General features: G+C 36.4%; 1 protein-coding gene across 1 annotated transcript in view; it reads right to left on the bottom strand.

Moving 5' to 3' along the window:
• Window positions 1-669: 669 nt before the first annotated feature.
• Window positions 670-13,401, bottom strand: part of LOC145680197 (uncharacterized) — a 161,061-nt gene continuing 148,329 nt past the window's right edge. Inside the window, exon 5 of the transcript XR_014130616.1 lies at window positions 670-785. The gene's annotated coding sequence lies outside the window, so the exon portion shown is untranslated. The remainder of the gene's footprint in view (window positions 786-13,401) is intronic.

Here is a 13,401-nt window from a genome sequence, read left to right as displayed (position 1 = left end):
CTAGAGATTTAATTAAAACTATGTTTAAGTTTCAACAAACTACATCTATAAAAATGACATTTCTTCTCTATAAATGAAAAAATATACACATCAATTTTTTTTTTACTTGCACTTGCCTGAAAGAAGTATTAACCTTGATAAATCTTTAAAAAAAATGTTCATTAAGAAAAATTAGGTCTAAATGTAGATTTTCTATAAATCTCTCATACTTCTACAAAATATATAGTTATTGCCTTTATAAATCTTTTTGGTGATAACATTTTACTTGAGATCCAATTAAAATTATGTTCAAGTTTCAATAAACTATACCTATAAAAATGTCATTTCTTCTCTATAAATGAAAAAAATACATATCAAATTTTCTTATTTTACTTGCGCCTACCTGAAAACAACATGTGCGTTGGTGAATCTTTAAAAAAGTTGATTAAAAAAAAAGTAGGCCTAAATGTAGATTTCCTATAAATCTCTAAAAAAAAAAGTAGGCCTAAATGTAGATTTCCTATAAATCTCTTAAGTGCTTTGTGATAATGTTTTATTGTAAAACAACTGAAACAATGTTCAAATTTCAATAGAGAGGCATTTACGAAATATGTATGATTCTTTCTTTTTCAATAAACAAAAAGAGAAAAGCGTTAAAAAAATTATCTTTCTATTGGTGGCCGCCTGGAAGTACCTGACCTTGGTGAATCTTCTTATGACGCTCAAGCTCATAATCAGAGTGAAACTCTCTTGTACACCAGGGGCACTCACGGGCAAATGGACTATATGAGCGAATGCGTACACGTCTGAAAGAGAAAGTGATGGCTAGTTAATATTACATTTTCAAATAAGAAAAACAATTTTCAAAAGACAAAAAAACATGAATCTTGAGATGTTATGAAATATAAATTTCTTAAAGTTTTGCGTATTAAAAGTTTTTTTTCTTTATTAAGGAATGCTATTAGATTTATTTTCCCCACAGAATACTACTAGACAATTTGAATATCGTTGCACTTCCCCTCATTTTTAAAAATCTTTAATCTTAATCTAGACATCTCGTTAGACTAGTTTCAATTTTGTACTGGAACAAAACATTCACACCCTTAATAGGAAAGCGACATACTACCAAAATGATTCTTATATTGATGATAATTTTGAAAGTAGTCTTCTCAGTGGCGTATTTAGGGGGGGGCTTCCGGGCTTAAGCCCCCCCCGAAATCTTACTTACTATAGTAAAATATATGAAATATCTGGCAGAATTTTCATATTTTTAGGCAAAGCCCCCCCCCGAAAGTTAGCAAAGCCCCCCCCCGAAACAAAATCGTAAATACGCCACTGAGTCTTCTAAATGCTAGAAGAGTTTTGTATAACGCGTCCCTCCCAATATTTTGAAGTACAAAATGTTCAATATTCTATTTAATTTAATTTATTTACTAACGACAGAATAACATATAAACAATAATTATTATATTTATTTAAAATATAATATTCAGGCTATGAAGCGATTATAACAAAGTTCTTAATATGTCTCAAGATGTCCTTGAAGGTAAGCAAAAAGGTTACAAATGGAATCACAGATAAATAAACAAGTTGGGCTAGGTACTACTATTTAAATCACTTTCTTTGATGTCCCCCCCCCCAAAGTTTACATGCCAGAGACGCCAGTGGAAAATATCGTAGGTGAAAGTACACCCCCAGGCAAGGGCGTCGATTTCTCTATAGCTTTGGAGGAGCCCATTCATAAAAAATACATATAACGAGAAAATACATATAAAAATACATATACATAAAAATACAGGGTGGCTCCTCAGGATCGGCACCCTTGCCCCCAGAAGCAATAGTGCCATTTGTAAGTCCTTTCTTAACTGCAGAAGTAAAAAACATTCACCTCGCTTTCCTGAAAAGTTGATGATTTTGAACTAGGAATTAGATTTCTCAGCTTTCAACATCTATGGCCATGTTAGTCTATCAGCTATGAGGGATGACGTTCCTCGGCGTTCGCACTATCTGAGGAAAGGAAAGGAAAAAAGGATTGGGGAAAGAAGGAAGCGGCCTTGGATTGTATGTTAGGTACCATCCCGGCATCTACCTGCTGTCAATGAGGAAAACCTCATTCAGGATGGCTGGCCTGAAAAAAAAACTTTTACACTTTTTCGACCGAGTGTCCCTACCGGAAATCGAACCCGGCATCGGTCGCACCAGCTGATGATTTTAAGTTGTGTTACCTTTATATTCAAGATATGATATCCATTGTCCATCACCCAAGCTTTTCACCATATAAAATAATGATAATGTATGTAAAAAAAAAGTAAATTTAGAGACTTACTGAATCATTCATCATCAAATCTTTGAAAGTGTTGATCGGCTACGAATTTGCGAAATGCACCCCTAAGAGGAAAAGAGGGTCTTTTTTGCTTTTCGTCGAATCTCTAAAATTATTACTCATACAACCTTGAATGTTTTAAATAATACTTCCCATGTATCTAGGCTGAAAGTACGATTGAAATTTACAACTTGTAAGGAGAGAAAAGGCGTGGTTGATTACGTACCTTAAGTGAAATCCAATTTGCGATAACAACTACTATCGCGAATCAGAAATTTTGTATATATCATTTAAATCTCTCTATAAACTTTGTTCTTCCGTGTGAAAGATGGTCATTCTGCTAGTAACAATAATAAGATACGAAAGAAAAGTGAAAAGAAGAAAATGTGTAACGAAAAACATACTCTAAGAGCATGTCACCCACCGCCTTGGATCCGAAAGTGGGACGAATGTATGGTTGCGGGCCAATCGTGGTTCGACAATACTCCATAAATAATGCAGTCAATTCTGAGAGGGAAAAAGTCATAGAATAAAACTAAGTGCAAGTAGAGAAATAGATTGGCACGTATGTTTATGACAGTCATATTTCCAGCTGGGAATTGCATTTTCCAGGAGGTGAACACTCTTTGTCACAAGACCAACGTTGTCCTGGTGTGGTTTGAGAATAACAGTGGTGAATGTCAATTGTTGTAGTAACTCCCAAACAGGACCGTAACTTATGGGGGGTCAGGGGCAACTGCTCCCGCAGGGAAGCTCCCTGCCGTTCGAGGGGGCCCCTTTTAAGACAAAATTTTCTTACTTCATATACGATATGAACATGAAATTATAAATGAAGCATCAAACAAGTTCACTACATAACATAAACAAAACGGCATACAAAAGGTAAATAAAACAAAAATAAGTCGTGGGCAAATTTCAGTAAAAAAATGTCTATTATTACGAGCCCTAGAAATAATATTTATTCGTATGGCTTTGAGATTTGTTAATATTGTCCCCTTAATTAATTTGTCATGTATGGAACGTGCCCACAGGCTTCATAAAGAGTAAGAGAAAGATGGGGCCCAAGAATTAGAAAAGCAACTTTTTCTAGGGGGGCCAAAAACGCGTATTAATGCTTACCCCCAGAAAAATCTAAGCTACGGCGCTGTCCCCAAACTCACATGATCTTGACCCAATTGAACTCCTTTTGGATGTCATTGAATGTCAGAAACAAGTTCATTTATCCCTCTGCGGACTTTACAGGAGTTAAATGACGTGTTTGCTGATGTGGTGTGCCGTGCTTCCACTCACCTACCAAGGTCTCATTGCTCCCGTGCGAAACCACAGCTGCTGTCCTGCGAACCAAAGATGGACATACCAGATATTAGGTGATCATAAAGTTCTGGTTGATCAGTGTATATGGACAAGGGTTATACAAGCAGAAAAAGTGTACACATTACCTATGTGGTAATCAAACGTGATATGTTTTCAATTTTACCAGGAAAGTCTTGGTTGAATGTACTCAATAATTTATGATATAACCAGTCTTGGGAAGTAACGTAACGCAAGTAACGCGTTACTTGTAACGCGTTACTTTTTAAGTAACGTTTCATAGTAACGCGTTACATTTTTTCCAAAGTAACTGTAACGGTAACGCGTTACAAATTTTTAGTAACGTACCTAGTTTGCGTTACTTTTTTCGCGTTACATTTCGGATGAGTAACTGCAATATATGTATTTTTTTTTTTTTCGGAAACAAAGGTTTCTTTCCTGTAAGTGAATTTCTCAGAATGAAACAATCGTCATGAACTACGTATGTTAGTGACCGACAGTCAAAGACACACAGAGAAACAGATAAGTTCGTAGTGCCACTTGCTGTTTTTTGAAAATGAGGACAGCCTTAGGGAAATCACGTGTACTGATTGCAAGCACCTGGAAGATTTTGTCGTAGATTTTGACAGCTCCAAATCAATACATTCAGTGAGTGAACTGTGAGTGCAATGATACCGGTAGTCTATTTTACTTTGATTGGTGTTGCTTTTATAAAGATGGAGAACGAAAATATTTTACAGTTCGAACATTTGAAACAATCCTTTTTTCTTAAGAGCTGAGGATGATGGTGGACAGAATTTAAAAGTAAAGTGTCTGAAGTGTCCCGGCGGAAAATATTTATCAACAAGTACGGTGCCATAAATAACGATTTACAGTAAGGGGTTAATATGAATAAACTGTGTTCTGATGAGCATGCCTACTTTATTACTAGAAAATACTTTGCTGATGGTATGTAATATTGGAGTTCTTTCAGATCAGTTTGCTTATCCTAGAGTCCCATTGATTATAAAATTTGAAACTAGTTTTAAAAAGCATGTATCGATTTTAGTTACTGGCAAGTTTTGATTCACTCCCAGTTCATGTGTTCTCATTTTATTAGTTGTGGTGTAATAATTCTCTATATTCTGTATTTTTAATTTTACATAGCAGCATTGTTATTATATAATTAGTTTAGCAGAATAATAATAAGCAACCATTTTTTCTAACACATAGGGATGAGCACGAGTCAAGCTAAAACTCGACTCGACTCATGTCGAGTTTGGAGTCAAGTCAAAGATAATATCCTCGAGTCGAGTTCCGAACCGATTTAGTTTTTCGCGTCGAGTTTCGAGTCTAGTCGAGTTTGATAAATGGCTCGTTCGTTTTAACTCGTCTTGAAATCATGGTCCGATTACACTGGAAAACGAAAGCCATGAGTAATGTAAGCTAAACAGTAATATGGAATACATTTTTAGTGTTGCTCACGAGAGGGGACACTGCTCGCATCTCGTCTCTTCTCAATAGTGAGACCACAAGGGATTTTTTATAACAAGCTCAGCTCGGCTCGGCTCAACTGAGAAGATGGCTCGAGCCGGCTCATTTGGGGTGAATCATCGGTTCGAGCTAGCTTGGTAGGGATGAGCCATCTGCTCGGTTCGGCTCAACTAAGCCGAGGGCTCTAGCCCAGTCGGTTGGGTGAGCTGTTGGCTTGGCTCACTTCACGATTCGGGTCGATAGTGAATGAGCTGTGAGCCGAGCTGCTCGAGTCGGTGACAAATCTAAAACCGGGCCGAGCAGTTGTGAAGATATTTTAGAGTGTCCTATAACTTTTAACAGTGTTTGGCTCGAGCCGGAATACTTAACCTAGACCCTCAACCCAAATTCAGAAGCTCGTGAACAATATCCTTAACTCCTAGACTTCACGACTACGGAGGTTGGCAATCAATTAGTTTTTTAGTATTCAATAACAAACCGCCTTCTTTCATTTTTATATAGTGCTGTTATAATTAATAATAATAATAATAATAATAATAAGTTATAGTAGTAATAGTGTCATTGATAATAATTATACTGTCTATGTAATATACTTGAAGAATGTATTGGAAACTACACACAGGGTTTGGCTCGACTCGACTCGAAACTCGACCCCAATTCGAGTCGAGTTGGAGAAAATTTTTCGAGTCGAGTTCTCGGGTCGAGCTCAAAGATGTCTGTTTCTAGTCAAATCGAGTTTCAAAGAAAACTCGCTCGAACTCGCTCGTGTCCATCCCTACGAGTGACGCAGTATGGCATTTTATCAATGTTACATTATATGAAAATGTTAATATATCAAGTAAAAATTTGTCCTTGCATTTACATAAAGCGATTCAGAACGTGCAATAATAATAATAATAATAATAATAATAATAATAATAATAATAATAATAATAATAATAATAATAATAATAATAATAATAATAATAATAAGTGGAAGTAATAGTAGTACGGAAAATTGAAGTCATTATTTTTTTCACATTTTTAAAGTTTTGGACCTAAAAGTAACGCGTTAGTAACACGTTACTTTCGAAGTAAAGTAACAGTTACTTTTTTGGGGCAAGTAACGCGTTACTAACGCGTTACATTTTAAGAGAAAGTAAAGTAACTTGTAACGCATTACATTTTTACAAGTAACTTACTCAACACTGGATATAACACACTTGAAACAAGAATATGGACTACCGAATGAAATACGAATGACTGCCGAGAATTGTAAGAAAAATATAGATTGCATTTTAGAAACAGTTTTAACAACACAATAATAGATCATAAAGTAAATATACTGGTTCAAACAAATGCCTTAGCGATGTTAAGAAAAAAAGTCACGATATCCAGATAGGAGTGTACCACTAGTAAAAAAAGACCGGCAAATTATGCTAGCAACCTAAAGAACAGAATAGAATTTATTAATATACATAGGACTACAATACAAAAAAATGAAATGAAATCTTTGAGTTTTACGTCCCACGGTTATGCCGATTAGGCTAAAGGAGACGGTAGTGAATGAATGAAATGGTGGAATGAAGAAAGTGGTAGGAAACGGGAGAACCCCGAGGAAACCCACGTACACGGTGTTTGTCCACCACAAAGTTCACTTGGCGGGGGCTGGGATCGAACCCGGGACCCCCAACACCAGAGGTGAACGCTCTACCATTGAGCCACCGCTTCTCCAGGATTACAATACAGTTGCTAAACAATCTTTATAAATAAGATCAGGAAGAAATCGAGCTTCTGCTGTTTATGGTTTTCCCTTTCAGAGATTCTTTACATATTATTTATAAGGCGGCGTTTACATGTGTAATATACAGGGTGAACCATTTAAAGGGACCCTTCCTCGTAACTTCTAAACTAATCGAAGAAATAGCAGAAACTTTCTACCTAGCAAATATCAGCACGAGGTAAAAGTTTGACATACTCGACAATATCACCGGGTTAACAGTGTCGCAAGCTCAATATAAAGTTTCATTTTTTATATGACAACTACATCAGGTTATTACACATATCAAATCTACATATAAAACTAAAAGTTAAAACACAGCAATTTTTATTCAGTGTTGCCAAGTAAGGATGCTACAGTATCACAATATAAAAATTCGGAGGGCTCTACTACAGTAATAAAGCAACTGAGATGAGCGAGGCGGTGTATATCTAAAGTAGCTTAGTATCGAATACTGTGACCATGATAGAAAGCATATCGGATAAATAGGAGTGAATTTACAAGAAATGAAAATTTATTATTTTTAAACAGACTTTATTTCGAAAAAGTGCTAAGAAAAGTATCATGTCTAACAAGGAGGGTGTTCGAAGTGTAAATCTCAGATTCCCAAAAGGTTTATGCAGATCGTTAGGGGGGGCTTATGGAATAAAGATCGGCACAACAAATTTTGGCGGAACCCCATATTTGGGTAGGACAGTGCCCCATTTGCGAATTTCGGCTTTCCTAGTAAAAATCGGCCTTTTGACTTGAAAATTGAGTTATCGTTGTCTACAATCGTTGTCATTCGTTTTCATTTGCCTAAAGATACTTCAATTGTGGTGTGGACCCCTGTATGTATGGGGCGGTTCCCCTCACAAATGGGAGCACCAATTTTTTGAAACCTTAAGTTTTCAAGATTAATTTCTTTCGCTTTTTCAATTGCTCATTTCCGGAGATCCTTGTCATGTGCAGGCATGAAATCTCTTTTGGCTTCAATGACCTTTGCATACACAAAATTGGAAATAGATGAACATTTGTCATTGCGTGTTCCCTGATTATCAATTTGAGCTTCCCACTGGTAAAGTTGCGACGCATGTTTTACTTTTTAAATTTAGTTTGTACACTTTTTTTTTAACCTCCACGACTTGATTTAGATTTCCAAAACTTGACTTCTTTTCTTGTACACTATTGGTACTGCATCGCCTTTAGGGATGTCATCTTCTACAACTTCGCATTCCGGATCGTCTACAGCTATGGTCACTGTTTTGCATTTATCGATGTCTAGTTTTGCCGTCTTTTCGACAACAAAAAATGGGATCTTTCATACCACATTCTAAAATACCAATGAAAGATGATGCCAATTCTTTTTCCTTATCTGTAATAATTGTTGCTACATATATTTTTCAGCAGGAAATGCAGTTTGTAAAAGTGAAATAATATTCACCTAATTCATTATGAGGCTTCACGTGTTCAAAACGTATTCAGTTTATTAACACGTATGTAAATATAGTGAACCTAAACGAAATTCATAACGAGACGTAAGACACTTTCTTCCTAATGCAATGCAATCTCTATATAAGACGATAACTCGAAACAGCGTCTATCCAAGGACACGTGCACTTCGCGAATGGAGTAAATAGGTTTGTCGCGCATGGTTTAAACAGCGTCAAATGAACTGTGTGTGTATTTAACATTGTACAAGCAACCTTTTCGTCGTTTACCCCGCCTGGGGTTCCTTTTAATTTTCTTTGCACAGCAATATAGAATTGATTGTACTCTATTTTTGAATACTAATTTTATAATTTTAAAATACTCATAAATACCAAATAAATGCATGTACAAAGTTTGTCCATGTCTAAATTAGTCTATGCATTGCTTATGGTCAGACAGGCCACGCTGAAGCAGCAGATCGGGTAAGCAAGTGGAGAAAGGTCCTCGCTCCCGCACCCTGAGTAATCCAAAATCATTGGATTAGCTGACGTCTCTGCAGTTTTCTTTCGTATTTTGTTTCCTTGTTATGTTCCCTATACTATTTCTATTAGCCACGAAGTGACTAACGGGTTTTCTAGTACACGTATCAAAAGGTTCTGCAGGTACATACTTGCTAATCGTTAATTACAAAAGATCAAATATAACACAATTTAAAGTGAATGTGACATCACCTACATTGAAGTATCGTTTTGCTGCTAATTTCGGATGAGCATTTCATTTTTGCAAAACATACAATCCATACAGTAAGCATTGATTCTGCCAAACTCCTATTTCAAGCCCTTCAGTTCTCTTTCAACTCGTAATTCAGCATCCCAGAAACTAGGCAGAGACCTGTGCCGCACATGTGCTCCACAAAGTACTTTTAATCACATATTTAAATTGAACTCGTCAAAATGAAGGGGGAATATGTATCAAACTTGTGAGGGGGAGCCTCCACACAGAGAGGGATCCCAGACCCACAATTAAAGTATCTTTAGGCAAATGAAGACGAATGACAACGATTGTAGACAACAATAAGTCAATTTTCAAATCAGAAGACCGATTTTTACTACGAAAGCTGAAAATCGCAAATGGGGCACTGCCCCACCCAAATATGGGGTTCCGCCAAAATTTGTTGTGCCGATCTTTATTCCATGAGCCCCCCTAACGATCTGAACAAACCTTTTTGAAATCTGAGATTTACACTTCGGACACCCTCCTTGTAAGAATTTAGATGCTTTACAACAAACAAAAGAATCATAATGACGTTTACAGCAATTTGATATCACAAACCGGAGATATGATAACATTCGTAGAGTTTGCAACACTTCTTAAAAATCACGAATTTGTAGCCTAAGGAATGTTTAAAATTATTGTTGCTTTCTTTTGCATGAATGTATAATATTGTATTTGGTAGTTCTAATAATTTTAATATTTTTGATATTTTAAGTTAATTTGTACCATTTTTCAACTCATGTATGATAAGAGTTTTTTACTTTCTTTTCATATGTAGTGTTAGTGAAATAACACATTATACACACAATGAGTTACATTGTTTTGAAATGTGGGACTCCAAACAAAATCTTATACTGAAGTTCTTTTTCGCGCATTAAAACACAGCAGAAACCTGTTTCAGTGCTGACAGGTTTACCAACTGATTAAAGAGTTACGTGTAAGTTGGGTTGTATCTGTTTGTGATACCAGCAAAGGTATTGGACCCGACCTTAAACGAGGGGGTTCAAGTATTTTTTCGCGGTGACTGTAGAAGGAAAAGTATTAATAGTTAATAGAATTACATGATTACCGTAAAGCCAGAGAATACAAGTGAATCAAAACGTCAGAGCATAACATAGAAATATCCATCGTCACTACCAGCTAAGAAATTCAACCTTACCAACCTTACCAATCTTACCAAGAACATAATGACCATTGTGTTTCGGGACCGTCAGATGTTACTCATATTAAATTTCTATCAATAGTTACGAGCATTATTGCGGACACATATTTCGAAACCACAGACAGGCAGAAAGTAGCCATACGTCAAAAACGAAATGGGGCACTACGAGACAGGGTGTTATTACTGCATGATAACGCAAGACCACAGGTAGCCCAAGAGACTTGTACACACATTGTTTCAACTGGGCAATTTTTAATCATACTTCGTACAGCCCTGATCTAGCCTCTTTTGACTACCGTTGTTTGAACCTCTAAAGAAACACCTCCGTGGGCGACCTTCCGAACAGTAGAAGAAGCACAACACGCTACGGTTACATGGATAGATAATCTGGATTAAAATTTCTTTGCGAAGGGTATGAACGATTTGATGTTACGCTGAAATGCATGTTTGGACCGCAATGTTTGTATTATATAATACCATCCCAGACAGCAATTTAAACTTGCTGCAAGCTTGTGGCAAGCTAGTTAGTTATATCAAGGCAAGGATTACTGCAAGCTTCTCTTCACAAATGAAACGCAAGTCACGTATAGCGAGACTCATCAATAGAAAGCCTGTTTAAGCTAAATGCAAGCGAAAGACACGCCAAACAAGGTTTCGGCAAGCGAATTTGATGAAACATAAAACAGTAAGAAATCCGTACATATGGATTGTCTGACTAAATCCATGCCGCAATCCTTAGACACACCAAAAATATCTATGACATCTCAGCGTATTCAATAATTTAAGCAAAAGCACAGCCGTGAAAACATCCACGACTCCGCTCTACTTTTACAAAAAGTCAAAATAATCATAATCATAACAATAATTATAATAAGTAATGCGGCGTTGCTTTTTACCAATATCCAATATCTTGCTACATTAGCCGCGAGTACTTGAAACTTCTACCTTTTTATATAATAACATAGAAAAATATTTAAACTTTAAACACAGCATTCATATAAAGTTTATAATGTAAGTAAAATTTTAAGTTCATATTAAAATACCTGCAACAGTTCTGTATTCTCACGCGAAATAAGTAGGCTCAAATTTGCTACCATCTATGTTCACATTTATGCTTTATAAATAAATAAAATTCGTTATGTCTCATGGTTACCGAAATATGAGGAAATAAAGAGCGACATTATAGGTACGTGGGACTAAAGTATTAGACAGCACAATTAAGAAAAATAATTAAATTTTGTCCTTTATTCAAGGCGAATGCTAAAAAGACGCTAACAACGCGAACACTACCTTGCCGCCGAAAGTTAAGAGGTCAGAGTCACGTACTTTTTGAGAACTGAAAATCTAACGCGCGCCGGCTTTTTACATCATTTTAAAAAAAGTCTCGCAAGTGAAGCTTAAGTTGCCTGCACTGCAGCTTGCGCTAAATAAAAATAGCTTTTGTGTATAAGCAAAAGAAAGAAAAAAAAGCGACAGGCAAGCAAGCATGCTGTCTGGGATGTGTCAAACATTATAAAGTTTCCGATATTTATCTTTGCACGTTTTTCAACAAATTCAAAATTCGCCTTACTTTTTGATACACCTTTGTACATTATTTGTAATATTTCCTGCTTCAAATTCGAAACTGTGATGAATGCAATGCTCTTAGTCAGTAATAATGGAATTCAATGAACAACGAATGATCGCGATTCAACTTTCAGATCTATAAGGTTAAATCTAATGACTCATTACTAAATCTCCGAAGCTACTACAAGAACGAACCTGAAATTTTGCGGAAAAAATCTTGTGTCCAGATTGCATATAAGATTGGGGTTTGTGAGGTTTGGATCCTAGGGAGAGGAGGATTGATGGCGTACTCCAGAACTCCGAAACTATTAGAAGCAGAGCTTTGAAAATTTAAAGAAATAATATTCTCAAATCCTATGTTGCAGATAAGACGAGGATTGTACGAGATGGAGCCTCTAATACGGAAAAAGGACATCTTGAAAGTTTTGTTGCTGTACTTCAGATCTCTGAAATTATTAAACGTAGAATTACTTTAAAACAAATATTTTAAACACTTAGGCAAATGATAATCTGAAGTTTTACGAAATGTAGCCACTGAAGAATGAAATAAGGAAGAGTTTATGTAACTCCTCTTGCATGAACAACCATCTTGAAACATGCCACTAACATACCAAACAACTAAATAAACATGCCAATGTGTTGTAAATGTTAATGGAGCACTTAGCTCTCCTTTCCTCAACTATGAACCTTTGAGAACTTTAAAAGGTATTTTACTTACTTACATGAGCTTAGATGAACTGCAGACCGTAGGGACAGAAAACTGAGCAGGCACTTTTCACTACTGTTACATTAACGATGCACTATATGCTTGGCGAGGCTTGATGTCGATTGCCGAAGTCCTTGGATTCAACCCACGACATACCATCTTCCTTCTTTTCTGGGGACGCAGTTGTAGAGTCGCTGAATTTTCGGTCGCTGCTAGGCTCTGGACGCTGGAGTCCTGGGTTCGTTACCACTGGTGGCCACCTCTGAGATCTCACTTCTTGGGGATCGGAATAATAACCAGAATTCCTCCCTGGAGGTCGTCTATGGAGATTGCGGTCGTCTGAGACTGAAGCCGTGGTCAACTGCTCTGCATGGACACGTCGGGCGTCGATCACAACATCAATGGAAAGAAGTGTCGTGGACCATCTGTGTTTCGCTGCGCTAAATGATAGGAAGTTGTTCTCTATTCTTACAGATTAACACTTTCTTGATACTAAAATTATTTTTCATAGAACGTATAATTCTGCCCATTCTGGCCTTATTTCTGCTACATATGGAATACGTTGTTCCACATGCACAGATATATGCAGAGATTGTGCCTCCTAAATTAAATTCCTCATATTTTCATCATTTGCACCACTCTGGGTGACAAATATTTGCTATTTTTAGAACTTTCTGAATTATAATTCTAAGATCCTTAGTCCATTTGATTTCTGTTCAAAAGAGCAATCTCAAGAACAGTATATACCGTACACACTCTACAGGAAGTCATTCTATCTGGATTGAACTTGGGATTGAAGTAGCATTTCACTTGCTTAGAAAGCATGTAAAATATTCTCCTGTACAAATTTTTGATTCTCGATCAATTTGCAATCAAAATTGGGACTTGAACTCGGTCAAATTTTCGCAAAGAAATCACTAATTGCAATTAGGAACGAA

This window comes from Thermobia domestica, chromosome 3 (genome assembly GCF_964235325.1).
Source record: "Thermobia domestica chromosome 3, izTheDome1.hap1.1, whole genome shotgun sequence".
Lineage (NCBI taxonomy): Eukaryota > Metazoa > Arthropoda > Insecta > Zygentoma > Lepismatidae > Thermobia > Thermobia domestica.
Note: the sequence above shows the minus strand (reverse complement) of the source record. Positions and strands in the feature narration are given on the sequence as shown.